Consider the following 12,172-nt stretch of genomic DNA (forward strand, 5'->3'; position numbering starts at 1 on the left):
GTTTTTGCCTTATCAGTTCTGTTATACTCACAGACATTATTTTAACAATTTTAGAAACTTCAGAGTTTTCTATCGAATGCTACCAATTATATGCATATCCAAGCTTCTGGGCCTGAGCAACAGGCAGTTTACTTTGGGCACATCAGTCATCCGAACTTCCGAATACTGCCCCGTAGCCCAAAGAGGTTTTAAACATGCGAAAACCTCAGGCTAACATGTTCGACTTAATCAGTAACTATGCTTCAGACTTGCTCCAGGACAAGGCTGAGTACCCAGTCACTCTCCCCAGCCGAATCCTCTCCTAATGGGGCTTGAGTGCCTGCCGAAGAGGCCTCTCCTGAAGTCACAGGCATGAGTGATTCCCTGAGTGAAGCACCAATCTCCAAGTTCCTTCCACCTCCGGTATGGCCTCTGAGTTGACACCGGTCTTGCAGATATTTGGTCGTTCAATGGGCCAAGCCTGGGGAGATGGTAAGAGTTGTAGTTGTAACTTTTTCAGAGGGAAAAACTAAATCGATTGTCCTCAGTCCCCCCTGTCCTAGAGTCTGACAGTTGTTTGTGGGTTTTACTGGCAACCATTCATCAATGTTTGGCAAAAGTTGTTCTGGGGGGAGTTGGACCAAACAAAACAAGTCATAGAAGGCTGCCCTTCTCTTTATTGGTACACAATAAAGAGAAGGGTGTTACAAATGGGGGGGGGGGGGGCTTTCATCGAATCAGATTAAAGTAACTGGTCACTAATAAAGCCTGTGAATGATACGAAGAACAAATAAGATCAGGTAATCAAAGCAGTCCAAAAACAAGAGAGGCACCAGTTAGCATCTCAAGGACAAAGCATAAACACTAAACTGGCTGAAATTTGTTTTACAAAGTTCTCCCTCAATGTAAAACTGTATTCCCCAATCGCTATAATACCACCCTATCAGATCATATATTCTCTTTCCGATCACAGTTTCATCTTGATTTACTTGATTCTTATTTACTTGATTTTTCATTTTAAGAAATAAGAAGGCATCGATCTGCTGGGGATTCAAAGAATTAGCATGAAATGACTTTGATACAAAGAGCTGAAGGTTTGCCACTGTAAATGTTTAGTAAATGAGTAAATGAGCAGGACCCATGAATATTGGTGTGAGCCAGACAGATCGAGTCACACGCATGCGTTGTCTGTTTAGTGAATTCACACCAATTCATCTTTAGGTCTTCGCTGCAGACACTTATTCATTCAGATGTCTATACACAAGTATTAGTGTACTTGAGATTTACCAGTGGTTTATTTAAGGGTGCACTATTTTCCACAGTTCTTTTCCCTACTGAGGCACATGTGCACGTCTCGCACAGATATAGGTCCACGTACACACACACACACACACACACAAACACACACACACACACACACACACACACACACACACACACACACACACACACACACACACACACACACACACACACACACACACACACACCTCTACCCCTCCCACCAACCACAACAGCTTTTATTCATGTTTACTCTCGGTCCCATGAATCTAGGGTTCTCTTTTTCATTTTCCTTAATTATCTTCCATTTTCATGGCTGTGGGCTGGGTGGGAGCTGTGTGTGTGTGTGTGTAGCCAGCCTCTGCACCCTGCGCACTGCATGGCAATTAGTGTGTTACATAACACATAGCCACACACACAAACACTCTGCAAAAGGGAGGCTCTCAGACACTCTTCTCCATCTCTCTCTCTCTCTCTCTCGCTCTCTCTCTCTTTCTCTGTGTGTATATATATATATATATATATATATATATATATATATCGCTTAGAGACGCTGTAGTTAAGTTGCACCACATTCTCTTTCTGAAGATATGTCTGCACTGTTTTTCCCAGTGTATATTTGTTTGTATGTGTAGGGCATAGCTTGTTACTAGGGCACGTCATGTTCACTCTTCTTCCCAATGGGCCACAATAAATACATTAATAAATACAATACATAAATAAATAAAAACAATCTCCTGGTCGGCCATGCCTGCAGGCATCCTGTGGTTGTGTGATGGCTGTAAAGGCTCACTTACCCTTTTAAGAGAATCCCGATGAGCTCGATGGAGAGACAGGACCAGGGACTAATTGCTTGTGGCTGGATGGTGGGAAGGAAAGGAGAGGGAGGGGGGAGAGAGATTGGGAAAATTATGGGGGTAGAGGGAAACGACAACACAGTTAAAAGGGAGGAAAGGAGGAAGGGAAGAGACAGAGAAGGTGAAGGGTGGTTGAGAGGGGGAGAGAGAGAGAGAGAGAGAGAGAGAGAGAGAAAGATAATGATTGTGTTGAAGAGGGGGAGAGAGAGAAGATTTTCTCACTCATTCATTTGTTCCCTTGGTGATCTGAGTCACAAGATTGACAGGACGTGGTGCCGGATCAGGAATGTATTAATTTTACACAGAGGTGTGTGTGTGTGTTTGTCGAAAGAGAGAGAGCGCTACCGAGGTACTATTGACTAGGAAAGTGGGTTGTATTAATAATAGGAGAGGAACACTTTTACATTAATCTTTATTCTCACCACCTGAGACCTCAAATACCTCAAATACTTCCAAGTGTTTGTGTGTGTATGTGTGTGTGGTGTACAGTATGCCTTCTACAGTTGCCTCTGTTAATGAATTCATATATACATGTGTGTGTGGAGTACAGTATGCCTTCTACAGTTGCCTCTGTTAATGAATTTGTATATACATGTGTGTGTGGAGTACAGTATGCCTTCTACAGTTGCCTCTGTTAATGAATTTGTATATACATGTGTGTGTGGAGTACAGTATGCCTTCTACAGTTGCCTCTGTTAATGAATTTGTATATACATGTGTGTGTGGAGTACAGTATGCCTTCTACAGTTGCCTCTGTTAATGAATTTGTATATGTGTGTGTGTGATTCCTTTATTGACTGTGCAGGTTATGCATTTAGCTGATCTGGTTCAAACTACACCCTGGTCCAAACTGCATGCCCTCTGTCTGAAATCTTCCCAACACCCACCTCCTCTCCACCTCTCCATCTCCTCCTCCTCTCCTCCTTTCATCCCAGTCACCAGGAAATGATTGCGTTCCCCATAAAGGGTGCGGGCACCAAAGCCAAAGCGGTGGTTGGGAACAACAAAAGCAAAGCGGGGAACAGAGAGGAGGAACATGTCGCCTTTGGCTGCCTCTCTCTGAACGCCCTCTCTCTCTCTCTCTCTCTCTCTCTCTCTCTCTCTCTCTCTCTCTCTCTCTCTCTCTCTCTCTCTCTCTCCTCTCTATCTCTCTCTCTCTCTCTCTCTGTCTCTCTCTCTCTCTCTCTCTCTCTCTCTGTCTCTCTCTCTCTCTCTCTCTCTCTCTCTTCCTCTCTATCTCTCTCTCTCTCTCTCTCTGCCTCTCTCTCTCTCTCTCTCTCTCTCTCTGTCTCTCTCTCTCTCTCTCTCTCTCTCTCTCCTCTCTATCTCTCTCTCTCTCTCTCTCTGCCTCTCTCTCTCTCTCTCTCTCTCTCTCTCTCTCTCTCTACCTCTCTCTCTCTCTCTCTCCTCTCTCTCTCTCTCTCTCTCTCTCTCTCTCTCTCTCTCTCTCTCTCTCTCTCTCTCTCCTCTCTCTCTCTCTCTCCCTCTCTCTCGCCGTCTCTTCAGGCCTAAGATAATGTAATACAAAGTGATGGGCCCTCCTCCCCTTTCTCCTTATCCCCCTTTCATTCTCTCTCTTTTCTTGCTTTAATGTGTTCATTTACTGCTTTGGTTTAAGTCAACTCTCACACTCTTTGACCTAGAAGAAGAGAAGAAAAAGCAACTTGAAACTTTTCTTTAATGGACTTGTTGCTTTCTGAAAGGGTTTTGAAGCCGTGATATCAACGGCCAATCAGAACGGTTATTAATAACCGTTGTGTGTCATTGCATTTCTATTACAGTGAATGTTTTATACCCCCGGTCGGGGGTATAAGGGTAAATAGGGTAATTTCAGCATATGAAATGCAAATAAATCCTTGTAGTGATTTGGAAAGAGCCTTTTCATTTAACACGCATATTATTCAATCTGTTTTTGATTTCAGATGAGCAGACTTATCTAACTGAAATCAAATCATCTTTTCAACTCCCCAATGTTATGCAGGAGGGCTGAAGAGACTAAGAGCCACACAGTTTCAGGAGGGCTGAAGAGACTAACAGCCACACAGATTCAGGAGGGCTGAAGAGACTAACAGCCAGGCAATTTCAGGATTGAGAGTGTCCTTTCACGCTGTCTCTAATCAAATTGACAAGGTGCTTCCCTCCACAAGGACAAACTCTCCTCCGTCCTCAGCGGCAAAATCAGTTTTGTGGCCTAATTGCTTACCTCCCTCCCACCCTTCCTCTCTCCTTCCGTCACTCTGTCTTGCTCTGTCTCTCTCTCTCGCTCTCTCTCTCCCACACTTTCTCTGTCTCCCTCCCTCAATCCCTCTCTCTCTCTCTTCCTCTTTTCCTCCCACTCGCTCTCTCAGCTGGTGAAAGAAACACTTCTCCCCTTTTGAGATCAAAGTCAGTCTCGCCACGATTAACGAAAATGGAGAAGAAATATGAAATATTAGGGCCTGTTATTTCAACGGGAAATAGAAATGGAACCCACTTACACTTTCATTGAACCCAACTGTCCCATAATGCTTTTTATTCTCGCTGTCTCAGCCACGACCAATTAAATGTCATAAGCTCTTATAACCTCCATTGACAGCAGCCTGACTAATGGTTATGACAAGCAAGGAGTTAGCTTAGCTTGCTAGCTAGCCGATAAGAGTTAGCTAGCATATAGTTACATATTGCCATAGAAATAACACTAAACTTCTTATTGCAATGCTTACAGCAGTGTTATAACAGCTTATGAGGGTCTGTTATGATATGCTTGTAACACAGGGAATCGTAGTGTTCTGCCAGGACAATCAAACCCCCTCCATTAGCTCTGGGGTGGTGATGATTGATGTTTGTGTTTGTTGCTTGTGCGATGTGATTTTTTGGCATGCAATGCTGCGGCCATCTAAGAACTCACATTAATAACAGTGTCATTTAGATTAATGGGCTTTGCACTACGCCACCATCGCACCTTGTTTCCTTAACAGCTGTTTTTGGAAAACTGAAAAGTGGATCGCGCAGACACATAGTCTCATCTGAATAGAGCTCACTATTTGGAGGAGTTTCTCGACTATTGCGAGAAAATAAGAGGACGAGTCACAAGAGAGATGATCTGTGAATCCCCAAGTAAACACACATCAAGGTTAAGAGTAGTGTACATGGGTTCTGAATGCACTGTAAGGAGCGCTCACATATAGGACTTTGCATAATAGGTGTTTTAATCATGTTTGTTGTGTAGGACTACAAAATAAGAGTTGTTTTTGATGTACTATATGTTAAGGATGATTGGAATTGTATTTCATTAGCATTTCAAAACAACTTGCAACCAAGTTATGATGTTTGTCCTTCCCCAGGCCATGCCCTGGGGAGGATTTGACTCTTGGGAAGAAGAAATATAAGATGCAAAGCAAAACAGACTCTTTTCGGCCATTTTGGGTCAGGCATGTCTTCCGAGGCTTCACTTACAGAAGCTTCGCTTCAAATAGTTAACAAGCGGTGGACTCGTCGCTAGCCGTTTATTTTCAATGTATTTGCTGGGAAGCAGAAGGGATGTGCAAAATAACGCCTCTTACGCAGACCACTATTTGTCCCGCCAAGCCGCCACAGTCCTTCTTAGAACCCATCAGTGACTTTGAGATACTGAATGACTCAGCAGCCAGAATGTCAAGCACGGCGCTGCAGAGCTCATGTAGGATAAAAAAAGCTTACTAAACAAAAATACTTGACGTGGAAATTAGAACAAAAAGGAGAGTCTGTGTGTTTGTGCTCTCTGGGGAGTTGTTACTGACTGGCTGGGATGCTGGCAGTTCTCTGGGGAGTTGTTACTGACTGGCTGGGATGCTGGCAGTTCTCTGGGGAGTTGTTACTGACTGGCTGGGATGCTGGCAGTTCTCTGGGGAGTTGTTACTGACTGGCTGGGATGCTGGCAGTTCTCTGGGGAGTGGTTACTGACTGGCTGGGATGCTGGCAGTTCTCAGGGGAGTTGTTACTGATTGACTGGGATGCTGACAGTTCTCTGGGGAGTGGTTACTGATTGACTGGGATGCTGGCAGTTCTCTGGGGAGTTGTTACTGATTGACTGGGATGCTGGCAGTTCTCTGGGGAGTGGTTACTGATTGACTGGGATGCTGACAGTTCTCTGGGGAGTTATTACTGATTGACTGGGATGCTGGCAGTTCTCTGGGGAGTTGTTACTGACTGGCTGGGATGATGGCAGTTCTCTGGGGAGTGGTTACTGATTGACTGGGATGCTGGCAGTTCTCTGGGGAGTGGTTACTGATTGGCTGGGATGCTGGCAGTTCTCTGGGGAGTTGTTACTGATTGACTGGGATGCTGGCAGTTCTCTGGGGAGTGGTTACTGATTGACTGGGATGCTGGCAGTTCTCTGGGGAGTGGTTACTGATTGACTGGGATGCTGGCAGTTCTCTGGGGAGTTGTTACTGATTGACTGGGATGCTGGCAGTTCTCTGGGGAGTTATTATTGATTGACTGGGATGCTGGCAGTTCTCTAGGGAGTTGTTACTGATTGACTGGGATGCTGGCAGTTCTCTGGGGAGTGGTTACTGATTGACTGGGATTCTGGCAGTTCTCTGGGGAGTTATTACTGACTGGGATGCTGGCAGTTCTCTGGGGAGTGGTTACTGATTGACTGGGATGCTGGCAGTTCTCTGGGGAGTGGTTACTGATTGACTGGGATGCTGACAGTTCTCTGGGGAGTTATTACTGATTGACTGGGATGCTGGCAGTTCTCTGGGGAGTTGTTACTGACTGGCTGGGATGATGGCAGTTCTCTGGGGAGTGGTTACTGATTGACTGGGATGCTGGCAGTTCTCTGGGGAGTGGTTACTGATTGGCTGGGATGCTGGCAGTTCTCTGGGGAGATGTTACTGATTGACTGGGATGCTGGCAGTTCTCTGGGGAGTGGTTACTGATTGACTGGGATGCTGGCAGTTCTCTGGGGAGTGGTTACTGATTGACTGGGATGCTGGCAGTTCTCTGGGGAGTTGTTACTGATTGACTGGGATGCTGGCAGTTCTCTGGGGAGTTATTATTGATTGACTGGGATGCTGGCAGTTCTCTAGGGAGTTGTTACTGATTGACTGGGATGCTGGCAGTTCTCTGGGGAGTGGTTACTGATTGACTGGGATTCTGGCAGTTCTCTGGGGAGTTATTACTGACTGGGATGCTGGCAGTTCTCTGGGGAGTGGTTACTGATTGACTGGGATGCTGGAAGTTCTCTGGGGAGTTGTTGCTGACTGGCTGGGATGCTGGCAGTTCTCTGGGGAGTTGTTACTGACTGGCTGGGATGCTGGCACTCATCTGGGGAGTTGTTACTGATTGACTGGGATGCTGGCAGTTCTCTGGGGAGTTGTTACTGACTGGCTGGGATGCTGGCAGTTCTCCGGGGAGTTGTTTCTGACTGGCTGGGATGCTGGCAGTTCTCTGGGGAGTGGTTACTGATTGACTGGGATGCTGGCAGTTCCTGGGGAGTGGTTACTGATTGACTGGGATGCTGGCAGTTCTCTGGGGAGCTGTTACTGATTGACTGGGATGCTGGCAGTTCTCTGGGGAGTGGTTACTGATTGACTGGGATGCTGAAAGTACTCTGGGGAGTGGTTACTGATTGACTGGGATGCTGGCAGTTCTCTGGGGAGTGGTTACTGATTGACTGGGATGCTGGCAGTTCTCTGGGGAGTGGTTACTGATTGACTGGGATGCTGGCAGTTCTCTGGGGAGTGGTTACTGATTGACTGAGATGCTGGCAGTTCTCTGGGGAGTTGTTACTGACTGGCTGGGATGCTGGCAGTTCTCTGGGGAGTGGTTACTGATTGACTGGGATGCTGGCAGTTCTCTGGGGAGTGGTTACTGATTGACTGGGATGCTGGCAGTTCTCTGGGGAGTGGTTAGTGATTAACTGGGATGCTGGCAGTTCTCTGTGGAGTGGTTACTGATTGGCTGGGATGCTGGCAGTTCTCTGGGGAGTGGTTACTGATTGGCTGGGATGCTGTCTTAATATCAGACAATAAGAATGTTATTAGCTGTCAATTACTCCTCCTTCCCTTAGCCCAGCCTCACTGGTAAACCTGAAATATAAACCTGAATGTAAACCTGAAAATTAAAAATGAAATATTAGCTGCTAACCTCCCCCCCTGCCAATATGGGGTTTTTCTTCACTTGTTAAACTCTCTACATAACTAGGGCAGATAGTACAGTAGTGCCTCTCGCTACAACATTAACCCTGACAAATCTCATCACCTAACTTACTGGGGCCAGATTTCTAATCAGCAGCCACATTTGATGCCGCCTTTTTATGACTATGAGGGGGGTCCTCATTACTATGGCAGGCTTGGGAAGGGTGGTGTTCCTTTTGGGTGGGGGGCATACTGGGTGGTACACCCCGTGCCGAAGTCATTCCCCAGGCTTGCAATTAGGGAGGCTGACTTATTGCCTGTGTGTGCTGAGCCGCTCCAAGACCCTGGAGTCCCAGCGCTGCAGTGTGGTGTCTCTCTATGTCGTCATCCTCCGCACTGGCGCAAAGGTGGTCTGTGTGTGTGTCTGTGTGTCTGTGTGTCTGTGTGTGTGTGTGTGTGTGTGTGTGTGTGTGTGTGTGTGTGTGTGTGTGTGTGTGTGTGTGTGTGTGTGTGTGTGTGTGTGTGTGTGTGTGTGTGTGTGTGTGTGTGTGTGTGCGTGTATGTGTGTGGGTGTGTGTTACAGTAGCTCTAAGGCATCATTAGCCTGTACGGGATAGTGTGTGTGTTTGCACACGTTACTCCTAAGTCTCAGCATAGCAAAAAGCAGCTGTGTGTACATCTGCAGTCACAAACCCCTAAGCTTCACCTCAAGTTCCATTTTCAGCGGTGTCCATTTTGAATTATTCATCAGCATCTGTTGCCCTTCACACCACTGACAGATCAGATATGCCGAGGGAAGGCACAACAGCTTTAATCTATCTGGGATTTAACTGTGACCCTCTAGCATCGGCCCAAAGGTCTTTCCAGTTCCCATCTCTACTCAGATCCATCATCCCTGTGCATGTCAGGTTTTACCTGTTAAACTGTTTAGACTACATCCTCTTAGAAGGGATCACATGGATCAGGTGTAGTGTCACCAATGGTAATCGTGCCAATTTCCTACTTCCTGGTGCCGAGAGATGTCGGATGTCATCGAACCTGGTTTTTATCTCTGAGAGCGGCTTTGACTCGTCATCGACTGCGGTGCTGATTATCGAGTGACTCTAAGTAACTCTAATTACCGTTTCCTCGTGCTCCCTCGATAATGAGCAGCACTTTTAGAGAAGGGGGGCTCTCGCTCGTTAGCTTCGATGGAGGGCTCGATGGCCTTTTAAGCGGCAGAGTGGGCCACAAGTCAGAGGCATGGCGGGATGCGGTGGGGTGGCATTATAGGGGTAATGATGGATGCTAGGAGGTGGGTCACTGAGAGACCAGGGGTTGTGTCAAGGGCACTGTAGCTCTGGGTGTGTGTGAATGGAGGGGGGGGGGGGGGGGGGGTTACTGTGTGTACTGACTGTGTTCTACTGTGTGAGTAACTTCCTCCTCTGTCTGTCAGGATATCTGGGGTACAAGGGGACAGGGAGTTAAGCAGTGTCTGCGAGGGCCCAGAGGCTAAAAGTGCCTGACAGACAAATCAAAGTCCCTAGTTTTTACTGCTTCACAGTTCTCCTTTCATAACCACTACTGGGAGTTCTCTTCAGCAGAGTGTCAGAACCTCAGTCAAGAAAAAGTCACTCCCTTTCAAAAAACAGGTAGGCGGTGTGTGTGTGTGTGTGTGTGTGTGTGTGTGTGTGTGTGTGTGTGTGTGTGTGTGTGTGTGTGTGTGTGTGTGTGTGTGTGTGTGTGTGTGTGTGTGTGTGTGTGTGTGTGTGTTTTCACTGCAGATACTGAGTGTGCCTGTGACAGTAATGATGTGCTGCTCTCAAATCGACAGACACATATAGGGTGAGAGAGCAAGAGAAACCAAGAGAGAGAGAGAGAAACTAAGAAAGAGAGAGAAATAGACAGAGAGAAGGAGAGAGAGAGAGATAGAAACCAAGAGAGAGGGAGAGAGAGAAACAGAGAGAGAGGGAGAGCGAGAGAAACCAAGAGAGAGGGAGAGAGAGAAACAGACAGAGATGGACATTGGAAAGCAGTAGATCAGGAGGTCTGCCTCTCTCTCGTTCCCCCCGGAGGGAAATGGACTTCATGTCGTAAAACACCTGGAGTCACCCGGGTCGCAACTGGTGAGAAAATGAGGTCACCCTCTTAAAACTCCTCACTGTCGCTACCTGGACAAATCATCTACCCAACCAATCCAGACCTAGGGAGAATCTTTTATTTTGCAGTTTATTATAAAATACCAACTTTTCAAATACTCAAGTTAGTCGAACATATTTTATACAGAGTTTCAACTAAAAAGCAACTATTTTCTTTGATATTCAAATAACAGTAAAAATAAAACGAATAATATTTGAAAGTATTTTGACTACCTCAGAAAACCAAATCCTAATTGGAGGTATTTTAATACAATTCAAGTTATTGGAAAACAAAAAACCGTCCCAATAATGATTTTATTTTACTTTCTTTTATTTATTTATTTATTTTTTTGCAAATTACTAAAATCACCTGGAATTCAGCAAAAAATGTGTTTAATTTAGGAAATATGTTCCCAAGTATTCCCATGAATAGAAATGAGAACATGTGAACGTGTCTCAATGTAATTCAATGTATGAGATGATTGTTATTCTCAAATACAGTCTCTTTTTAGGTTTAGTTGTGGTCAATTTGCACTGTACAAATGATTATAATTATGTTCCGGTCCCCCAACCATCCACACAAACAACAAAAACATCTGCAGCTGAATCTAGTTGCCTACCCTTGGTACAGTGTGTGTTTGTAACAAGAACACTTGCCCTCAGATGGACAAAGAGGTTCAAAGTTATTTTTGTTAAGCATCCAACTTGCTGTTTGCAATGTGGAATTGGCTTTGAATTACTCTGCAGTATTTTCTGGTATCATAAAATGAATTCCGACATTTCAACCTTTTCAGTGGCATGTTCAAAGAGCAGTCCAGTAGTTGATCGTCACGACTTAATTATACTTATCTGTATAAAATATCATTGGTTAATTGGTTTTACTTGATTATGTAGGACGGAGGCAATGGAGAATTGACATTTACAGAATGCTTAGATAAAAATGAATTGTGTAGATCAAATATGATTGTCAGATAGGTTGGAATAGCATAGCATATTGTGTGTGCTCTATTCCTTCTGTTTCTATCTTCAACATGCAGTTCCAGATACAGCCCTGCCATTAGTTGAAGGCAGCCAATCCAATAGTTTCAGAATAGTAGTATTAAAATGTTTTTTTTAAGTAGTCATTTTTTGTGATCTGTACTTCCCTCCCAGAAATATAGTCACCTTGCACAAAGCATAGTTAAAACTAAAGTTATCTCAGGACTGAACCAACCACAAGCCATTAATGAGAAATCCATACACTCGCCGCAAAACACGAGTCTCTCTCTCTCTCTCCTGCTCTGTCTCTCTCTCCCGCTCTGTCTCTGTCTCTCTCTCTCTCTCTGTCTCTGTCTCTCTGTCTCTCTGTCTCTCTGTCTCTCTCTCTCTCTCTCTCTCTCTCTCTCTCTCTCTTTCTTCCATCCTTCTATCCTTTAGGAGGGACATTTACACTCCCATAAGTATTTATTTGGACAGTGAAGCTAAAACTTAACATTTGGTACGGAATGTACAGAATGTCACCTTTAATTTGAGGGTATTTTCATACCCTCAAATAAAAGGTTACGTTCTGTACTGTCGCCTCATGAAACATTTGATCTCAAATCCAAAATGCCTGATTATAGAGCCAAATGTACAGTTTTTGTACATGTCATTTGTCACATGTACCGAATACAACAGGTGTAGGTAGACCTTACTGTGAAAGCCCTTAACCAACAATGCAGTTTTAAGAAAATAGAGTTAAGAAAAGACAATAAAATATCAATAACGAGGCCACCGAAGGGGTTACCGAGTCAATGTGCAGGGGTACATGTTAGTCGAGGTAACAGAGGTAATATGTACAGCACATGTAGGTAGTGGT

General features: G+C 45.1%; 1 protein-coding gene across 1 annotated transcript in view; it reads right to left on the reverse strand.

Annotated features, from left to right (window-relative positions):
* Nucleotides 1-12,172, reverse strand: part of LOC139393229 (protein FAM3C-like) — an 823,321-nt gene that overhangs the window by 396,659 nt on the left and 414,490 nt on the right. The window lies entirely within an intron of this gene.

This window comes from Oncorhynchus clarkii, chromosome 33, assembly GCF_045791955.1.
Source record: "Oncorhynchus clarkii lewisi isolate Uvic-CL-2024 chromosome 33, UVic_Ocla_1.0, whole genome shotgun sequence".
NCBI classification, from domain to species: Eukaryota; Metazoa; Chordata; class Actinopteri; order Salmoniformes; family Salmonidae; genus Oncorhynchus; species Oncorhynchus clarkii.